General features: G+C 34.0%; 1 long non-coding RNA gene across 1 annotated transcript; it reads right to left on the bottom strand.

Annotated features, from left to right (window-relative positions):
• Window positions 1-307: 307 nt before the first annotated feature.
• LOC116540614 lies at window positions 308-20,760 on the bottom strand. The gene is made up of 3 exons (XR_004264517.1): window positions 20,505-20,760; window positions 2,309-2,422; window positions 308-806 (listed from the first exon to the last, which is right to left on the bottom strand). It is a non-coding gene; the product is annotated as an uncharacterized LOC116540614 (long non-coding RNA).
• Window positions 20,761-20,977: the final 217 nt, after the last annotated feature.

A 20,977-nucleotide genomic window follows, 5' to 3' on the forward strand; every position in this document is an offset into this window, starting at 1 on the left:
GTTTGGTTTTTAAAATTATATCAGTTCCTTTGTTACTCTGTGTGTGTGTGTGTGTGTGTGTGTGTGTGTGTGTGTGTGTGTGTGTGATGGAGTCTTGCTCTGTCGCCAGGCTGGAGTGCAGTGGCAGGATCTTGGCTCACTGCAACCTCTGCATTCTGGGTTCAAACTATTCCCCTGCCTCAACCTCCCAAGTAGCTGGGACTTCAGGCTTGTACCACCATGCCCAGCTAATTATTTGTGTTTTATTAGAGGTGGGATTTCACCATGTTGGCCAGGATGGTCTCGATCTCCTGACCTAATGATTCACATGCCTCAGCCTCCCAAAATGCTGGAATTACAGGCGTGAGCCACCGGGCCCAGCCTCCTTTGTTAAATTTTTCTAAGGTTTTGAATTGATTTTCTGTGTTTCCTTAGAGTTTGCTGAGTTTTATTAGAATTTCTATTTTTAAATCTTTATTTGCAAGCTCATGCATTCAATCACTGGCTTTTGCTTTTTTCATTTGGAAAGGTCATTTTTCCCTGTTTGCTATTGTTTCTGTTGGATCTCCATATATGGCTTCACATGATGGATTATTTATTCCAGTCTTTAGTAAGGCTTGCTGTGGTTATTCTAGGGTATGTTTGCTTAGAAGATTTTGTCAGTTGCCTGTGGATGTTAAAAATATCAATCAAAGTGAGGGACCTCTCTTCCTGGGTCTGCGAGGGGCGTGGTTTCAAAGGCAGGAGTTTCCTGGCTCCACACCTCCATTGGGGAACCACAGGGGTTTCAAATGTAAAGTTCTTTGTCTAGGTTTCCTGTGCACCTGCTAGGTAGAGAAAGACAGGTGAAGCTCCTTTGTCCCAAAAAATCCACGGAAAGCTCTGGGAGTAGGGGGATCTGTAACTCAGAATTGTGGACCAAACAGCCAATCTGGTATCAGTCAAAGATCAATCACTCCAGAGGAAGTTTGAAAGAACTCCTCTCATTGGACGAGAACATGAATGGGGAGGGAATAACTCAAGGGTTAAAATTCCAGCTGCTCCCGGATTTCTTCTCTAGGTCTCCTCCCACAGCATGGGAGTGCTCTCTCTCTCTCTCTCTCTCTCTCTCTCACACACACACACTCTCTCACTCACAAATCGCTTTTCTGCAAAACTTTTTGAGTCCATGATACTTATTCCACTGGCAAACTCATGGGCCTCCAGGGTCCCTTTCCCCATTGTTCTGGGTTAGCTAGACTAAGAACCTCTTCAGAACTGGAGGCTGGAGATGCTCACTCCCCCAGTTACAAAAGTAACTGGGAAGGAGTGGGATGTTAAAATAAACAAAAGCTGGCAAGATCTTATAGTTGAGGAATGACAGGAGAAATGCTTTAAGTCAGATATACAGTATAGTGGTGACCTTGAATATTCTGTTCAACTTGGAGTGGGATTCTGCTCATGGCTTGTGTTATAGCAGAGTATCCATCCTTAGGAATAAAATTTTGATGATATGAATAGAAATATGAGAGAACTAGTCTACAAAGGAATGAGATAGTGAGGTAATCGAATACATGACTTTGACAAATAAAGAAGTGGATGCTGAAAAGACCATTACTTAATATGCAAGTACTTACATAGGGTTAGGCAAAGCTGTGCATGTGAGGGGTAAAGCAGAAATACTTAGTACAAGCCCCTCAAGTTGTGGTGGTCATGGCAAGAAACTGATGGAATCCTTTTTTGAAGAAACTAGCAAGTGACCTTGAAATTAAAATTATTTTTTTCAAATGCTGGTATAAAGAAAAGAGAGAGAAAATGTGCAACAATTTTGAAAAAGGATTACGTTTTAGGCAAACAGGTTATGTGGTAGTGAATTAATCTTTAGGAAACTCATTTTTAGAGTAGGTGTTCTGTCCACAGTTATGTAAACTGCAACTTTTTTCTGGTCTTAATATTCTGTGGTTTAGGAATATGAGAAACAGCTAAAATAAATGGACTTTAACACCCACAAAAATACAGATAGCAAATAATTAGAGAAATCAAAACTATCTTAAATGTTATTAATTAATTCTAAAAGTATCTAGCTCTCATTAAATTCTGCTTTCTGCTGCATTCTTTAGGAGGATGGGATTGATTTGTGAGCAGCAAATCTGATACAGCCACAGTATTTTTTTTTTCAACATGAGAAAGGAGGGAAATAACTTTTAAGACATTAAGTCTTTCAGAGGCACATTTGTGATTAAATTGAGCTATTTCAGCTCACTGTTTAAAAAAGGACTATATAATGCAAAAATTATGCACAGAGTGGATAATAAAAGATGTGACTGGAGAGATTAAAAGTTAAACAAACCTGCAGAAATCACAGCATGACAGCAAATTCCAGATGGCTGCATTCCCCGGGGTCCTTGAGGAACTTTGAAAGGGTAAGCTGCGTGTCATCCAACAGATTTTCATCTCTGAAAGCCTATAAATGAAGGAAGAAATGTTCCTGAAAATCCACCACTTCAAAGAACAGTTGTTTTGAACTCTGTGTGAGGGCTTGGCCAAGTTCATAGCTCAGTCACCCAAAAAGCCCATACCCAAGGGATTAGAATTGTTCTAACAAGAATTTGCTCCTATGCTCTGAATGCTATTTGTTTTGCAGATGTATCTGAAGACAATTCCAAAATCTTGTATTTTCTTCTCTATCTTCATTGAGGTATAATTGTTGAATAAAAATAATATATATTAAAGGTGTATAATGTGATGGCCTTATATATGTAAACATTGTGAAATTATTATAGCAATGGAGTTAATTAACATATCTATCACCTCACATAGTTATCTTTTTATCTGTGTGTGGTGAGAACACTTAATATCTACTGTCTATGCAAAGTTGAAATATGCAAGATAGTATTATTTACTATAGTTACTACACTGTACATTAGATCCCCAGAACTTATTTATATTGTACACTTTGATCATTATCTCCCCTGCCCAACTTTTTTCTCCCTCCTCCAACCACTTCCCATCCCTCGAAACTGTTATTTTACTTACTGTCTCTATGAGTTTGACTTTTTTAGACTCCCCATGTGAGACCATACAATATTTATCTTTCTGTGTCTGGTTGATTTTATGGAGTACAATGTCCTCTAGGTTTATTTATGTCATAAATGGTAGAATTTTCTTTTTTAAGGCTGAATAACAAACATTTAATTTTTTATTTATCTCACATTTTCTTTAACCATTGTTCCAATGACAGGCACTTAGATTGCCTTTATGTCTTGACTATTGTGAATAATGCTGCTATGAACATGAATACCAATATCCCTTTGGTATTGAAGTGGGATTGCTGGTACTTATGAAGTTTTACTAATATTTTAAGGTAACTTCATACTATTTTTATAATATCTACACAAATTTACATTCTCACCAAAAGTATATAAAATTCTCATTTGTGTAAAAATCTGTGTGACACGAGTTTTACCTGTATTACAAACCTGCACAGCTTTCTTGAACCTAATATAAAAGTTTTAAAGAGTCCTCTTTCCTCCATATCCTCACAAACATTTCTTATTGATGCTTTTCTGATAATAATCACCTAATATACCTGAAGTGATATCTCATTGTGGTTTGATGTGAATTTACCTGATGATTTGTAATACTGAACATTTTTTCATACACCTGTTCGCCATTTGTATATCTTCTTCTAAAAAAATGTCTATTAAGGTCCTTTACCTATTTGTAAATTGTGTTATTTGTGGAGGATTTTTGCTTTTGAGTTGAGTTCTTAAATGAGCTTTAGCCTTTATCAGACACATGGTTTTCAAATATTTTCTCCAATTTCATAGGTTGTATTTTCATTATGTTGGTTGTTTCATTTACTGTGCAGAAACTTATTGATTTGAAATAATCCCACTTTACTTTTACATTTGTTGCCTTTGCTTTTGGTGTCATACATCATAAATCATTTTCAAGACCAATCTCAAGGAATTTCTTCCTCTTATTTTTCTAGTGGTTTTATGGCTTTAAGCATCACATTTAAGCTTATAATTCATTTAACTTTTATGTATGGTGAAAGATAAAAGTCCAGTTTTATTCTTTAGTTGACCATATGTTCATAGTTTCATTTCTGGCCTAGCAATTCTGGCCCACTGTTCTATATGCTGTCTTTTGTGCTGGTATCATGCTGTTTTGATTACTAGAAATTTGTAATGTAGTTTGACATCAGGAAGTGTGATGCCTTCCTACTGAAGATTGCTTTGTTTATTTAGGGTCTCTTGTAGTTCCATATGGATTTTGAGATTTTTTAAAATTTTTGTTAAAAATGCCATTGAAATTTTGATAGGGATTGCATTGAATCTGTGGATCACTTTATGCAGTATGGACATTTTAATAGTGTTAATTATTCCAGTTCATGTAAAGAACATAGCTTTCTGGTTTTGTGTCTTCTTCAATTTCTCTCAGTTAACTTCCTCGGTTAAATATATTCCCAAATATTGTATTCCTTTAGATGCTTTTTAAAATAAAATCGTTTTTCTCATTTCCTTTTCTGATAGTTTGTTATTAGTGTATAGAAAGACTACTGAATTTTGCTTGTTGATGTTGTATCTTGCAACTTTACTGAATTTATTTGTTCTAATAGTTATTTTGTTGGATCTTCAGGGTTTTAAATATGTCAGATTATGTCATGTCTAAATACAGAAAAAGATCACTCTTCCTTTATAATGTAGATGTTTTTTCTTTCTTTTTCTGGTCTAACTGAATTTGGCGAGGCCATCTAGTAGTATGTCGAACAAAAGTGGTAAGGTGAGCACCCCTGTATTATTCCTGATTTTGGAGAAAAATATATCAGCTTTTCACCAATAAATATGATGTAAGCTGTGGGCTTGTCATATATAGCCTTTATAAAGTTAAGGTTAATTCCTTCTATAAATAATTTGTTGAGAGTTTTTTTATGATAAAGATGTGATAAATTTTGTCAAAGGCTTTTATTGGATCTCAATATAAATCATATTATTTTTATCCTTTACTCTGTTAATGTGGTGGATCACATGTACCAATTTGCATATGTTGAACCATTCTTGCATGGAAACGATAAATCCTTCTTGATCATGATGTATAATCCTATTACTATGCTGTCGAATTTAATTTGCTAATATTTAGCTGACAATTTATGCATTTATGTTCATCATGGATATTGCCCTGAATTTTTTTCTTTTTTCTGATGTTTTCATTTTCTGATGTGTGTATCAGGGTAGTTCTAGTCTCATCTAATGAGTTTGGATTTTTTTTTTCCATTTTTTTGAAGAGTTTGAGAAGAACTAGCATTCATTCTTCTTTAAATGCTTGGTAAAATTCACCTGCTAATCCAGTTGGTGCTTGACTTGTCTTTGTTAAGAGGTTTTTGATAACTGCTTCAATTGCCTTACTGTTTATTCTGCTGTTCAGGTTTTCTGTTTCTTTGTGATTTCATCTTGGTAAGTTGTATGTTACTAAGAATTTCTTAGTATATTTCTTCTAGTATATTAAATTTTTGGTGTATAATTATATATAGTAGTTTTTGAACATTTGTATTTCTTTCGTATCAGTGATAATGCCTCCTCTTTCACTTATGATTTTATTTGAGTGTGTCCATCCACAGGTTTATTTTCTTGCCTCTTTTCAAAAAACAACTCTCATTGATTTTTAAAGATTGTCTTTGTGGGTCTATATTTCATTTATTCTGCTATGATATTATTGTTTTATTCTGTAATCTTCTATAATCATTACTTTCTTCTGCTTTGTGCTATTTTTTTTTCTCAATTCATTGAGGCATAAAGTTAGGTTGTTTATTTGAGGTCTTCCTTATTTCTCCATATTGAAATTCATTGCTAAAAACTTTTCTCTGGGAAAAGTTTTTAAAATACTTTTCTAAAAGTTTTCTAAAATACTTTTGCTCCATCCCATAAGTTTTGATATGTTGTCTTTATATTTGTGTTTATTTAAAGATATATTTAATTTATTTTCTTATTTTTCTTTATCATATTGGATTTCTTTGAGTTCGTATTTACCTCAACAGTGAGTTTTATATTTTCTTGTATAGTCATGTTCAGGATAATGTGTAAATTTCACATATTTGTGAAATTTCCAATTTTCCTCAAGGTATTTATTTCTATTTTTATAACAGTATGATCAAAAAAGAAATTTGATGTGATTTTAATCTTTTACAATTTATTCAAACTTGTTTTGTGGCCTAAAATGTGATCTATCCTTGAGAATTCTCTATGCAAGCTAGAGAAGAATGTGTATTCTGTTGCTATTATATGTAATATCATATATATGTCTGTAAGATCTATTTATCTAAAGTGTAATTCATGTCCAGTGTTTCCTTATTGCTTTTCTATCTCCATGATCTATCCATAGCTAAAATTGGAATATGAATGTCACTTGCTGTTATTTTATTCTTATATATCTCTCCCTTGTGTCCTACTAATATTTACTTGATATATTTAAGTTCTCTGATATCAGGTTATTGCAGATTTACAACTGTTAAATCTTTTTGATGAATTGAATCCTAATTGTTGCAAAATGACTTCTTTTGTCTGTTTTTACAGTTCTTAAGTTCATTTTGTCTGATATAACTATTCCTGCTCTCTATTTGTTTCTATTTGCATAAAATATATTTTTAATTTCCTTCACTTTCAGTCTCATGTGTGCCTTTAATGCTAAAACAAGCCTCTTGGGGGGAGTATATTATTCTATCATGTTTATTTTGAATTTTACCAGTTCAGATACTCTGTACTTTTTGATTGAAAAATTTATTCAATTTACATTTGAATTTTTTAAACAATTTTGTAATTCTTTGTTCCTTTCTTTCTCTCTTGCTTTCTGTGTTATTTACTTGCATTTTTGTTTGCATATTTAAATTCTTTTCTATTTATATTCTGTGTATATACTGAAAGCTTTCTCTTCATGGTTACCATGAAGCTTACATGAAAAAAGTCTTATAGTAATAGTCTACTCTCTCTCTCTCTCTCTCTCTATATATATATATATTTTTTTTTTAATTGTGTTTTAGGTTTTGGGGTACATGTGAAGAACATGCAAGATTGTTGCATAGGTACATAAATGGCCATATGGTTTGTTGCCTTCCTCCCTGTCACCTATATCTGGCATTTCTCCCCATGTTATCCCTCTCCAACTTCCCAACCCCCACTCTCCCTCCTCTAGTTCCCCCCCACAGACCCCAGTGTGTGATGCTCCCCTCCCTATGTCCATGTGTCCTCATTGTTCAACACCTGCTTATGAGTGAGAACATGCAGTGTTTGATTTTCTGTTCTTGTGTCAGTTTGCTGAGAATGATGGTTTCCAGGTTCATGCATGCCCCTACAAAGGACATGAACTCATCGTTTTTTATGGCTGCATAGTATTCCATGGTGTATATGTGCCACATCTTCCATGTCCAGTCTATCATCGATGGGCATTTGGGTTGGTTCCATGTCTTTGCTATTGTAAACAGTGCTGCAATGAACATTCGTGTGCATGTGTCCTTATAATAGAATGATTTTTAATCCTTTGGATATATACCCAGTAATGGGATTGCTGGGTCAAATGGAATTTCTATTTCTAGGTCCTTGAGGAATTGCCATACTGTCTTCCACAATTTACACTCCCACCAACAGTGTAAAAGTGTTCCTATTTCTCCACATCCTCTCCAGCATCTATTGTCTCCAGATTTTTTAATGATCGCCATTCTAACATAATAGTCTGTTTTAAGCTGATAACGACATAAGTTTAATCACATACAAAAACTCCACTTGTACTTGTCCCTACCACATATATGCTATTATTGTTACCATTTATCTTTTAAAATTATGTATCTATTAACTAATTATTGTAGCTATAGTTATTTATAATAAATTTGTCTTTTAACTTTTATACTATTGTTAAAATAATTTACTTGCTACCGTTGTAATAGTAATCTGAATTTAACTCTATATTTACCTTTAACAGCAAGCTTTATATTTTCTTATATGTTCATGTTGATATTTACTATTCTTTTATTTTAACTTGAAGAACTCCCTTTGGCATTTTTTGGTAAGGCTGATCTAGTTGTAATTAGCTTCCTCAGATTTTGTTTGATTGGGAATTTTTTTTACCTCTTCTTAATTTCCAAAAGCTAGAAATATTGGGTGTAGTAATCTTAGTCAACAGTTTTTTTTTTTAATGTAAGTACTTTGAATATATAATTCCACTCCCTCCTGGCTGGCAAGCTGTCTGCTGCGAAGACCACCAGTAGCCGTATGTGACAGCAGTTAATTTGTATGTGACCACACTCTTTTCTCTTGGTGCTTTAAAGATTTTCTTTGTCTTTCACTTTTGACAATTTGTTAATAATTTATACCCTGGTGATGTTTGTATTGATATTGCCTGAGATCCCTTGAGATTTGTGAGTCTGTATGTTATATCCCTCCGCAAATTTGGAAAGCCTTAGTCTTTCCCCTCCCCCCTTCTCTCTTCTCTGGAATTCCAATAATGTATATACTCTTTTTTGTATAATGGTATACCATTGGTCCTATATGGTTTCTTTACACTTTAATTTTTTTTTTCTTCTAACTTGGCAATCCCTAGTCACCTGTTTTCAAGTTTGCCAGCTATTCTTCTGCATGATTGAGTCTGCTGTCAAAGCTCTTTGCTGAATTTTTCAGTTCTGTTATTATAGTCTTCAGCTTCAGGACATCTGATGATCCTTTTTTATGGTTTCTAAATGTTTATTAAGCTTCTCATTTTGTCCATATATTATCTTTGAGGTTTTATTTAGTTGTCTATATGTGTTCTCTTACATCTTCTTGACCTTCCTTTGGATGATTATTTTTAATTATGTCTCAGGCAATTTATAGATATTCATTTCTTTGGGATCACTTATTGAAGCCATGTTAATTTCCATTGGTGGTGTCTTTTTTGCCCAGTTCTTTATGATCTAGGTAGCCTTGTACTAATGTCTATGCATTAAGAGGAACAATCACCTCTTCTACTCTTTACAGACTGGTATCAGCAGGCAATGAATAACCTCCTGTTGTGTCCCTAAGGATTGCAGTCAATTAGCATTGAAACCAAGTCATATAGCTGCTCCTTGGTCTGTAATGGGGTCCATGGTTCACATGTTACCAGGTGCTTGGGTGAGTGTGGATTCTGTCTGGTCTTTGGACAGACAGGAGTGTCTCATTCATCTTGGTCAGTGGTTCTGGTACTGGACAAGGGTTTACCTCATGATCTGCAACTGGGTTGACAGATGGTAGGGTTTATTGACAAGTCTATGGGCAAGTGTAGCCTCCAACAGGTCCCTGGGAAATCTCCCACTGGGCAAGTGAGACTGTACTGGTGATACAGATGATTAAAGCTAAAACTAAGTCATATGGTCACTTCAGGATCCACAGTCATACTGAGGCTGGTAGCCTACCTTTGATAACACAAACAGGCATGTCTCCCACTAAGTTGCTGGGCAGGCAGGACTGCCCCTTGACCATGTCTGAGAGGGGCTGGAACTCAGTAACAGGCTCATTTTAGGATATGCAGCTAGACCAAGATCTGTCCAGAATGGAAAAAGGTAGGCTTGTATTTCATTGGTCCATGCATGGCCAAGAAACCCGCATGTTTCTGAACTGCTATGAGAGTCTGAGCCACATCACAGGGCGCATCAGGGTCTACAGCTTGTCCTGAGGTCAGTAGGTCTTATGCCAGAGGCATGGCCAAGCATGGCTCCTTCTAGATCCTGGGATAGATGGTGTTGGTGGCAGGACAAAGTCCAAATGGGACTGTAGCCAAGTCCACAGGGGCACATGGCTGTTTCTTGGTCTGTAGCTGGGACCACAGCCAGTAAGCCTGACACCTAGACACCGGTCTACCTTCTCAAAACAATTTTATTTGATTTTGGGCTTCGCCAGGGTTTTTGCAGCCTCTTATCTGGATACCAAAGCTGTCACAAAGACATATTTGTCTATGGTTTGCTGCTAAAATACAGTTGTTGGAGGGATATACGTGGGTAAATTTTTATTCCTCCAACTTACTGATGTTATTTCTAAGGTTTTTGCATTTTGTTAACTCTATAATAGAGGTCATAGGAAAACATGGGATTAGGTAATACAGGAAAAACTTTGGGGCTCCCAAGTGATACCTATATACTTGATTCATGAGGTACCCTGGGATTTAGAAGAGGCTTATTTCCAGAAAACCTTCTCTGCTAAAAATCCCTAATTCTTTTTTATGGAAAATAATTTTGCTTTGTGTAATAGTTAAAAAGCATTCAATCTTTGAAAGAAGACAAAACTTGTTTTGACTGTTGGACTTGCTACTTTCTTGGCACTATGCTCCTTAATTAACTTCAGTTTTTACATCCTTTTTGAAAAGGGGAATAACAATGCTTATTTCAAGAGTTGTGACTATAAATGGATGATGCTACTTAAAGCACCCTACACACTATAAGGCACTCAATAAATATATCAATGTCAGTTTTTCTTCCTTTCTAGTGCCTGTGTGTGGATGTGTGTGTTTTGGATTTCTAAATCACTGATCTCCTTATATGTTGTCTCTAAAATTTTACCCTAATTCACAATAATCTCCCATAAATAACATGAATATAATACAATATGAATACAATGTGCCTGATAACTGAATCCTCTCCGTCCGTAAAACACAGTGTGTAAATGTGCGTGCGCGCGCGCGCACATGCGCGCGCGCACACACACACACACAGACAAAAGCATATAACACAAAAGAGTTACATTTTAAATGCTCAATGGCCCCATGTAACTACTCTTACACATTGGGATGGCAGTTTTAGAATTAAAATATGAGTTTAAACTTAGATGGGAAATAGTTGTTTTGCTGTCGGTCAGCTCAGAAAAAAAATTCCTGATATTTTAATAGAAATTTTATTTTGTGCCACTAGTAAATTTACTCTTCCTTGTACCAAACCATGGTTTTCATATTGTTTCTTGCTTTCAACTTCTAGCACCACTTGCACCCATTTTTCAGCTGATGACCTTGCTTAGAAATTCAAAAAGAGATCAAATAATCAATATGTTACCTTTGCATCCTCCTACTATTGGTATGCCCATACACATATGCATTCTGCCTCTATTGAATTTAAAAAAAAAAAAAAAGATGAACTGCCTTGCCATTATTTAAGATTAACTTCATCAATTTGTAATGGGTTGTCCCACTTTCTCAAGGATTCTGCTGTTACATACAATTATCTCCCTTCTTTTCTTGAAATTATATGTTTTAATTTTCTATGGGAACCCTTCTCACTAGCTACCAGACATGTTTATTAGTGTTTCTCTAAAATAAAACAAAATAACAATAATCATAAATCTATTCATAATTACTGCCATAATTTGATATTCCCAGTCACAGAAAAATTCTTTTAATATTTAAATATTCTGCCATACTCCACATTTAATTTGTAATAAAATTATAACAGGTTTCATTAAAAATATATATCCTGAGTCCATCAGTTTCTCAACACGTAACTTTCTCCACTTTTCTAATAGACCAATCTCTCTCCACAATTAAAGCGGCCTCATGGTTACTCTTTGCTTTAACCCTAGCCCCTAGATGCTTTTTTTTACTTAGCAATTAACCTAAAATTTTAATTACATCATATGAATTTTCTAAAGTCAACCATCTAAAGTTTTCTCATCAGAATTGAAATAATATTCAAAATTCCTGTAAATATCTAAATGTAACACTTGGCTTCATCTATGAAGTTGCCTATTATTCACTGCTCCAATCCTGTTTGCTTATGAGAGAGATAATTTTATTGGGTACATTTTTCCTTCCACTGAAATAGAAGCTTCATGAAGACAGTGACTCTGTTATGATCAATGTTATATTTCAAGTGCTCAGAATAATATTTTGCAATCGGTAGGTAGAAGAGGAGGAAAGTTTGTGCATATGTAAATTCTGGGCTTTGCTGGATTTGCCATTTTTCTACCTGAGCAGTCTTATTTCTTAGCATACTCCCTTTTGATGCTTATACTCCCCCAACACTTACTTTTCTATCATTCTTCTGTCTCAGTAGCTTTCTCACAGTTTCCTCTGCCCAGAATGCTCTTTCTGGGCTCTGTAACTCTGTATCCTTCTAGTTCTATACTTAAGTGTCAATCCTCAAGATAGCTTTTGCCTCCTTAATTCAAAATATCTCTTCCCATCGCCTTTACTTAAAATGTCAGCTTTCCTCCATAGCCCTTATAAAAATTGTGACTCAATTGTTATTTGCATCATTATGTGTTTTTTGTATTCCTCCCCCACTGAACCGAAATCTCCATGAAGTAACGGCTTATGTTGTTTGGTTTTTGTTTTATCTTTCTATTCCTAAGATCATGCTTGGAATCTAATAAGTATTCAATATTACCCTAATTAAATCTGTGTCTCCTCTTAGTTGGTCACAAAATGAGGTCATATTCAAAAGTAATGTTAAAAGTAATTAATCCTGTAAAGTCCTTTAAAACTTCATTTAACATATCTGGAAGAGGCACCATAGGGGCAATTTTATTTCATGAAAATATTTGTCTCCTGAGTCATCATAATCACTCCAAATATCTTATCTTACTCTGTTTGTATCTAGCTAGCTAGCTAGCTAACGTTTATCTGTTTCTTCCATGTTAAGATTAGCTCTTCAATTAATGGATAAATTTATTATTTTCAGGGTCATTTAAAACATCTCAATATTCCAAACATGATAAATGCTATCTAAAAGGCTTTCAGATAAATACAAAAACAATCTTATTAATTTTGTAGCAGGTGAACATTTAAATACGTATAGATGTTTGTCCATTTTAAAACTGAAAGAATAGATGATTGATTGAACCATATTCTACATGTGACTTGATATAGTGTAGTAGAGAAGCATGCATTTCAGGCCAGTCTGCCATGGCCTCAAACTCCTTCTGTGGCACTTATTAATGGCTAAACATTGATATGCTAATTAACTTCGCAAACTTTGTTCTGGTCTGCAAAATGGCAGTAAAAGTTATCTACCATGTGTGCAGAAATGTGAGCATTATATAAAATGATACTAAATGACTAGTAGGTAGTTTAGACTCAAAAGTATAGGAGGAGCTCAACAAGTAAATGATGCTTATTTTGAATTCACTTGGTGTTAAAAGTACAGATGCTGCTCAACTTGCAATGGGGTTATGTTCTGAGAAACTCATCATAAGCTGAAAATGTAAAAGTCAATTTAACACACCTAACCTCCTGAGCATTACTGTTAACCCAGACTACATTAAACATGCTCAGAACACTTACATTAGCCTACTGTTGGACAACGGTAGGCTACCACAAAGTCTATCTTAAAGATCTACCACAAAGTCTATCTTAAAGTGTTAAACATCTCATGGAATTTGTTGATTACTGTACTGAGAATTAAAAGCAGAATGATTGTTCTCAATGTACAGTTTCTCTGGATGATGCCTTTGCATGATTGTAAACTTGAAAATAAATAAAACAAATAAAAATAAAAACACAAATAACCCATACAAATTGTGTCTCTAGCTTTTGACCCTGGAACAATTTCATTTTTTTTAGTTTTTCATATCAAATACCTCACAGTAGCTTCAGAACACTATCCTTGGAAAACTGCATTTTTTTCTTCCTAGAAGTGCTGAGAATTATTAGATGTTTTCCATCACTGATCAGAAAGCAGTTAGCACCTCTTTATCAAAAACACACATAAAATATATATATATTATAAAATTCCTGAGGAAAATGCATTTTAATTTAACTGTATGGATTTTTTTTTATGTCATCAGATTTACAAGGTACATTCTGTAATTTGATTTAAATGGCTGTGTTATTCTTTTCCTTATTTTTACATTTATTCTTTGGAGATTGAAGAAAAAATGATATAACAATATACTCAAATTGTGTCCATCTTTGAAGCTGAGAACAGTTGGTCTCAGAGAGATGATTGGCACCCCTAGCAGGCTCAACATCATGTAATTCAGTATCCTTTGAACCTGAGTTCAGTGCTGATAGTGCTATTTATTCTACATTTGAAATGACGGTTGATGGCTAATATTATCTGTGGGGAAAAACATATCCTTAAGAAACAAACCTGGAATGCTTAACAGTGAATTGTGGTACAACAACAATAGAGACCCACCTTATTTTTTAAATTCCAGCAGCAAAAACAAATAAAACATGTGATGTTATAGAGTATATATTATAATATTTGTTACATTGATAGAAAGTAAACTACATGTTATTGTGACAGAAAATCCAATTTACTGTCTGTTGCCTTCAATTTTGATTTGACAAATCCTCAGTCTTATGCTGTGTTTCAAGTCCTGTCATTTATCTTTTGGAGCATGCACTGTAATGTCTCCTTGAGGCAAATAAAACTATCTTTCCATTTAATTTACTAAAAACGCTTAGGTATATTTGAGTTTATTACGTGCAAATATGTGAGAAATTAATTCTGTTGTTAAGATCTTTTTGGCATGAGAAATCCATCATGACTTTGAGTTTGAAACTATTGATTGCATCCTTATTTGTGTGACAAGCAGCATACACATGAAAACTATTTCTATTGTCCTCACATCTATACCATGTAATTTTGTGATCCATATCAAACTCACTTAAACAACTTCATCAATTGTAAGTATTTAATTATTTGCTTCCAATAGTTTAATTGGATATGAACGCAAGCTTTCCATAGGCTGTATTTTACAGTATGCATTAAATAAAAACCTTAACACTGTAAAATGTTAGTTTTCTTTATTCATTTACTATTAGACAAGTATTCCAGAGAATGCAAAATTGTATGGAAGGAACATCTTAGAAACAAAATCTCACATTTTAAAAATAATTACAGCCGAGGGTGGTGGCTCATGCCTGTAATCCCTACACTCTGGGAGGCTGAGGTGGGCGGATCACGAGGTCAGGAGATCGAGACCATCCTGGCTAACAGGGTGAAACCCCATCTTTACTAAAAAATACAAAACAATTAGCTGGACATTGTGGCATGTGCATGTAGTTTCAGCTACTTGGGAGGCTGAGGCAGGAGAATCACTTGAACCTCGGAGACAGAGATTGTAGTGAGCCTAGATTACACTGCTGCACTCTAGCCTGGGTGACAGAGCAAGACACCATCTGAAAAAATAACAGTAATAATAACAACAATAATAATTACCAAGACTGCCAGTTCATGTTGTCATATGAAACATTTTTTTTGTCATCACTCTTGCCAAAAATTCCAACAGAAAGACAGTAAATAAGAAGATATATATTCTCTAACATATAGAAAATAGGAAAAGAAAGCAGGTGAAATACGTCAACAATATTTTAGAAGATGGAAAGCGTATGAATGACTATACTACCATTTGCATAGCGGAAAAAGCTGAAATCCAGATGCTGGGTTTAGAGATGGCTAATCAAATTTAATTCAATGCATCACAAAAACAATCAAGGAAAGATTGAAACTGCAGGCAAATAGAGCCTCTTGTAGGGTTTCCAGGTAAAAGAGAAGACACACCATTACATTTGAAAATCAAAGAACATTTTTTTACTATACTATAATTGCATGGGTTATACTTATGCTGAAACATAATCAGTCTATCTGAAATTCGCATAGGACTGAGCATCCTCTAATTTTTATGCTAAATCTTGCAGCCTGCTATGAGGATAGGTTGAGAAGTGGCACTGAAATTTGTGTAAGGATTAATTGAAACTGGAAGTAATAAGCAGTGTAATTACTAGATCTCCCTGTCACCCAACCTGTAGTGAAGACTACCTCACTGAAACCCAACAGGCAATGGAATTTTACTCCCTGAAGAAAATGAACCAGATATACTATATTTAGGGAAAGGCATTCAGTACAGCACATCAGGGTTGAGTCACCATCCTAACAATACTGAAAGTAAAAGTCTGAATAATAGGAAGTAAGACCCTCTATCATATTGTCCTTACTCAGGGTTATAGATTCTAGAAGGCAGAATTACCTACCCCCACTCCCATCAAATCAGAGATTTAGAGATCCCTTTTGAGAACAGGCTCCCCCAACAAAAGTGCACAGATGCTTATGTTTGAGGATCATCAACAAAGTGGCCCAGCTCTTTCTGTTTTTGATCACTCCACAGCAAAACTGAGATGTTGACAGGGTCATCTCATGCTCATAGGAATTAGTTAAAATTTTCAGCATCTCCTTTTGAAATAAGAAAGATTGTCAAATATTCATCCATTTATTCATTCACCAGATATTTGTGGACCAAAACACTGTTTTAGTAACTGGAGACACCTCAGTAAACAAAAGATCAAGATATATTTGACAAAACTTCTACATAAAAGGGAAAAACATAAAAATGTAAAATACAAAGAGATAATAAATCAATAGCAAAAAAAATACATGGTTAGTAGATTTGAAAAATAAAAATATACCCTGCACTAATACAAGAACAGCTTGTTTTTAAAGATTAAGATAATAAAAGGTATTTGGAAATGTAAAAAAAAATATATTGAATCAAAACTTTTTAAAAATGAATTTGAGTAAATATTACATTAAAAAATAGCAAAAGACAATTAGAAAATAAGAGAAAAATAATAATAAATTAGATAATACAGCTAGGTCAACCAACATAAGTTACAGAAAGGGAATAAAGAGAAAATTGGAGAGTATAATTACATAAAAATGGAATTCCAGAATGAAAGAAAATAGATTTTTACATTAAAATGTGGGTCAAATATTCAGAGCAATAAATGAGAAAACACACAGACACACAAAGAACACACCATTTGTGAGATAGAAAAATAAGAGGGATTTAAAAAATCTCCAAATATTCCAAATTAAGAGTAAAATAATTCAATTTTGTACATGAAAGACCAGGATGAAAATGACAACAGAATTCTTCACAGCAGCAAAAAAGGCTGGAAGTCTAATAAGTAATGCCTTTTAAAAATCTAAGAAAACTGTATTTGTGATTGAAAAGTCTAAATCCAGCCACCCTACCAATCAAGTATGAAGACAGAATGTTTTGAGATTTGTTTTCTGATTTTCAAGATTTCAAAAACTTCTCTCCAGCCATCTTTTTTCAGCAAGAAATTTAAGGGAAGTTAACCCTTCAATAGCAGAACACAATAGGTCATGTATATAGCGTAAAATAAAGAAATAGCATTGTAAACTTATTTGGTAAGTTTATGTGGTAGCTATGTTCATATCAAAACATTTAAATAACTGAAAATGATTTCTTCTGGAGTTTGAAACATGACTGTGTAGTTTAGCCCAGGTTATTATGTTTTATTGTTGTTGTTTGTTTTTTTCCTTTAGACCCTAAACTACTCTGCCTTTTAAAGCTATATATAAGCAATACTTTTGTAAAAATAAAAATTTTTTAAAAATCCATAGAGAGCTACATAAGTTAATTACCTCTATTCACAGAATAAGACACTCAAGTAAACACTATATCAATTGGAGCCGTAGAATTCCAATTATCTCTTGAAATCAATTTATGCAATTTGGATAAAATGCTTGTTGAATTGTAACTTTAATTACTTGAGCAAAATAATATTAACAAATCAATCTAAGAAATATACAAATATTCATATACTCTCTAAAGCAAAACATCAATAAAAACATATCTTCAGACAGTATACAATTTGTTATACTTCTAAAAATAATTCTATAGTCACTTAGTAACAGGGATAAAATGAAGTGACACATGTTACTTAATATCCTTTATAGATCTAAGCTCTTTAGCTCCAAACATTACACTCTGGTGATGAAATTTTGTTAAGCACAGGCTTCATGATTAAAGTGAAAGTGACATCTAGTAAAATAGTAAAAATACAATTAATAATAGGTCCTACCAAGGAAATCAAGCCCAAAATTGCTGTCTATTTTTAAAATAAGAGCAAGATAAAAAGTGATAGCAAAGAACTGAGACAGTTTTGTGCTACTCTAGTTACCTTAAAGCAGTAATTATTTGGAAAGTTATATCAATCTAAAGTGGACTCTGATTGATAGGAGAAGCAGATGTCTTCTTTATCTCTTTTCAAAAAATCATTACTTAAATTATCCATACAATAATTTACACAGAGCATGCTTAAAGTGAGCTCCTTTACTTATACTAATTTAATTACCTTATACCAATTTAAGTATTTTTGGTAAATATCAGAAATAATGGTACCTAATGAAACAAATTCTTGACTAACTTCTTCAGCCTCGGAATGCAAATCATTTTTATTTTTCTACTATTTCTGATGACAACCAAAGTCAAGCTAGCTTTAGTTTAGAAAGGACTCAAGATAGAGTCTATTTTAGCAAGCAAATGAACTGGCTTCATTGGTATGTGTTATACTGTGTTTCTTCTAAATGATTTTCAAAAACTGGTTCATTAACTTGTTTTTGGAAATTGTGTCCTGAATGATGTAATATCAATGACTTAGAACGGCTTACTTGGTTCATTAGCATATCATTGGAGAAAGTGGAATTGTCTTAAATGAAATGTCTTTAGTTCAACTATCCTCAGGGTTCGGTATGCACATATAAGAGTGTGTGTGTGTGTGTGTGTGTGTGTGTGTGTGTGTGTCTGTATGTGAACAAACTCAAATTTTTGCTATAGTTGAAGTCAATGGTATTGACTTCCTTCTCATTTATGATTTTCATACAATATTTTTGTTTGTAGTGATTCTAAAGGGCAGGAAAGATATAAATAGCAATTTCTGGAATGTGAACTATGGTAGAAAGATGAAATGACTATGCAGGGGATTATTGGAAATGTTTAATAACATGCTTATGAGAGGGCTCAAAATATTAAGGCCAGAACTGAATTATTTTTGATATAAATCTTTGGATTTATTCATCATGGGTTTAAATGAGAAACTTTCCCTCAATATGATACATAAAGTTGAAATTTGCATTTGCACCAACTGTCTCTAGTAGTTCAACTTATACAAAATATGTTTGCTAGAAAATAGGCTAAGCTAATCATGATTATAGTAAAGGTAAAAGGAAATGTCAGCACCAGGAAATAAAACTGGGGAGCAGAGAGGAAAATGTTACGTCACCATTCTTCCTTCACTTATCCATAGAGATTCACTAAACACTTATTAAATAAAAGACACTGTGTCCAGAACAGGGACATTTTCTGTAACAGTTATACACCATGGAATACTACATAGCCATAAAAAAAAGTTACAGCATGCCCCTTGCAGTAATGTGGATGAAGCTGGAGGCCATTATCCTATGTAAACTAATGTAAGAACAGAAAACCAAATATAACCTGTTCTCAACGTGGGACCTAAACATTGAAAACACATGAATGTAAAGATGAAAACAATAGACAGTGGGAGTGTGGACTGAGAACCACATATTGGGCACTGTGCTTACTGCTTGGGTGATGGCACAGTTGGAACCCCAAGCTTCAGCATCACATGGTATATCCATGTAACAAACCTGCATGAGTACTCTTTAATCTATGATAAAAGCTGAAATTGCAAAAAAAAAACATTTTACTTCTAGTTAATTTTTAAATTACTCGAACATCTGCAAAGGGAAGTTTGCATAAGTAACACAATGAGTTTTATAGAATTTTTCATCCAATAGGACATCAAAAATGTTTCTAAAATAAGTGTTTTGCTGTTGTAATTTTTTTAATTCAACATGGATAATATAGATAAAATTTTAAAAAATGAAACAATACAAAAAATGCACCGAGATAAAATGTTGATGCAAACAACAAAAACTACAGAAAGCAGTCTAATTTGTCGGGATGGTAGGACTTTCAAACTTTGAGAGAAGTAACAATTTATCATCGAACAAGATCAATAACTTTCCAATGAAATAACTCAGGATAGTATTTTCCTAATGATTTAATACTCCAGAAACATTCTCAGGACCATAATGAGAGTAATGATGCTATATGAACTTAATAGAAACTGAAAGACTTTGGAGTGTGTAAACCAAAGTACCAAGGTATTGATTTATATCAATAATTTTAGTTACAGGAGCATTTTAAATTGACATGAACATTCTTTGCTCAAGGAAAAATATTTGGGAATTCAAATTATTAAATGATTGCATGGCCTGAAGAAATTCAGAGCAATCAATTACGTAATTCAAAACTGCAATGGCATTCAACTGATTGGATTGCCTTCACAATGTGATTTATGCCCATCAAAAATGAACAGATGTTTTCCTTGCAATATGGAGCATCATTGCTCTCGGGCAGAATTTAAACTAGCAATGATAGTGTTTCCCTATGCAGTTGACTACTGTTATTTGTAACAGTCCCAAAAGTTTTGACTACCTTTTCTATATTCTGATCATGCTCCACAGTGTGGAGATGCTACATTTTCAATGTGCTTTCACACAAACTCACTCCAAACTCACACTTTGACAAAACCTGTCTGTGTCCTGGCAGCAAAGAGCTCTGGGAAGTGTGAGTTGCCTAAACTTCCAGCAACTCACACTTCCCAGAGTTCATTGCTGCCAGGACACAGACACAGACAGGTTTTGTCAATAAAAAGACACATCCATATAAATCTGAAAATGGATGACTCCATTTTTTGGGAAAGGTAAAGGGTACCTCTTGTGTCAGTGGTAGAAATGTTGCTGCTTTTTCAGGTTAGTTATGCAATGATTCTGAGAATATCTCTAAGAAGTTCCAGTTATAATCTTATTCCACCCTTTGCAAAGACATGTTACTAATACCTGGAAATAAATTCTTCCTACTTAATCTAGCTAGAGTTACTTATATTTTCTACACTGAAGAACCCTGCATGCCACAGTCTATCACCTTCATAGAGTGTTCTATTTCTGACTACACCGCTTTGGTACCATAGTATTTTTGGGTGAATGTTAGCTCATTATATTTAGAAAACTATCACAACAGTATTCAATGCCATTTACACCATGTACTAAGCAAAAGACCAGGATAGAAACTTTACTTTTATGAGTATAGAAAATGAGTCTCTTATTTTGAAATCACATTTCAAATGTGGATTCTTATGAAACAACTAAGATTTAAACCAGAGTTATTTTTTTACCACAAAGCCCTTA

Source organism: Sapajus apella, unplaced genomic scaffold (assembly GCF_009761245.1).
Source record: "Sapajus apella isolate SASKATOON/1434 unplaced genomic scaffold, GSC_monkey_1.0 scaffold4, whole genome shotgun sequence".
NCBI classification, from domain to species: Eukaryota; Metazoa; Chordata; class Mammalia; order Primates; family Cebidae; genus Sapajus; species Sapajus apella.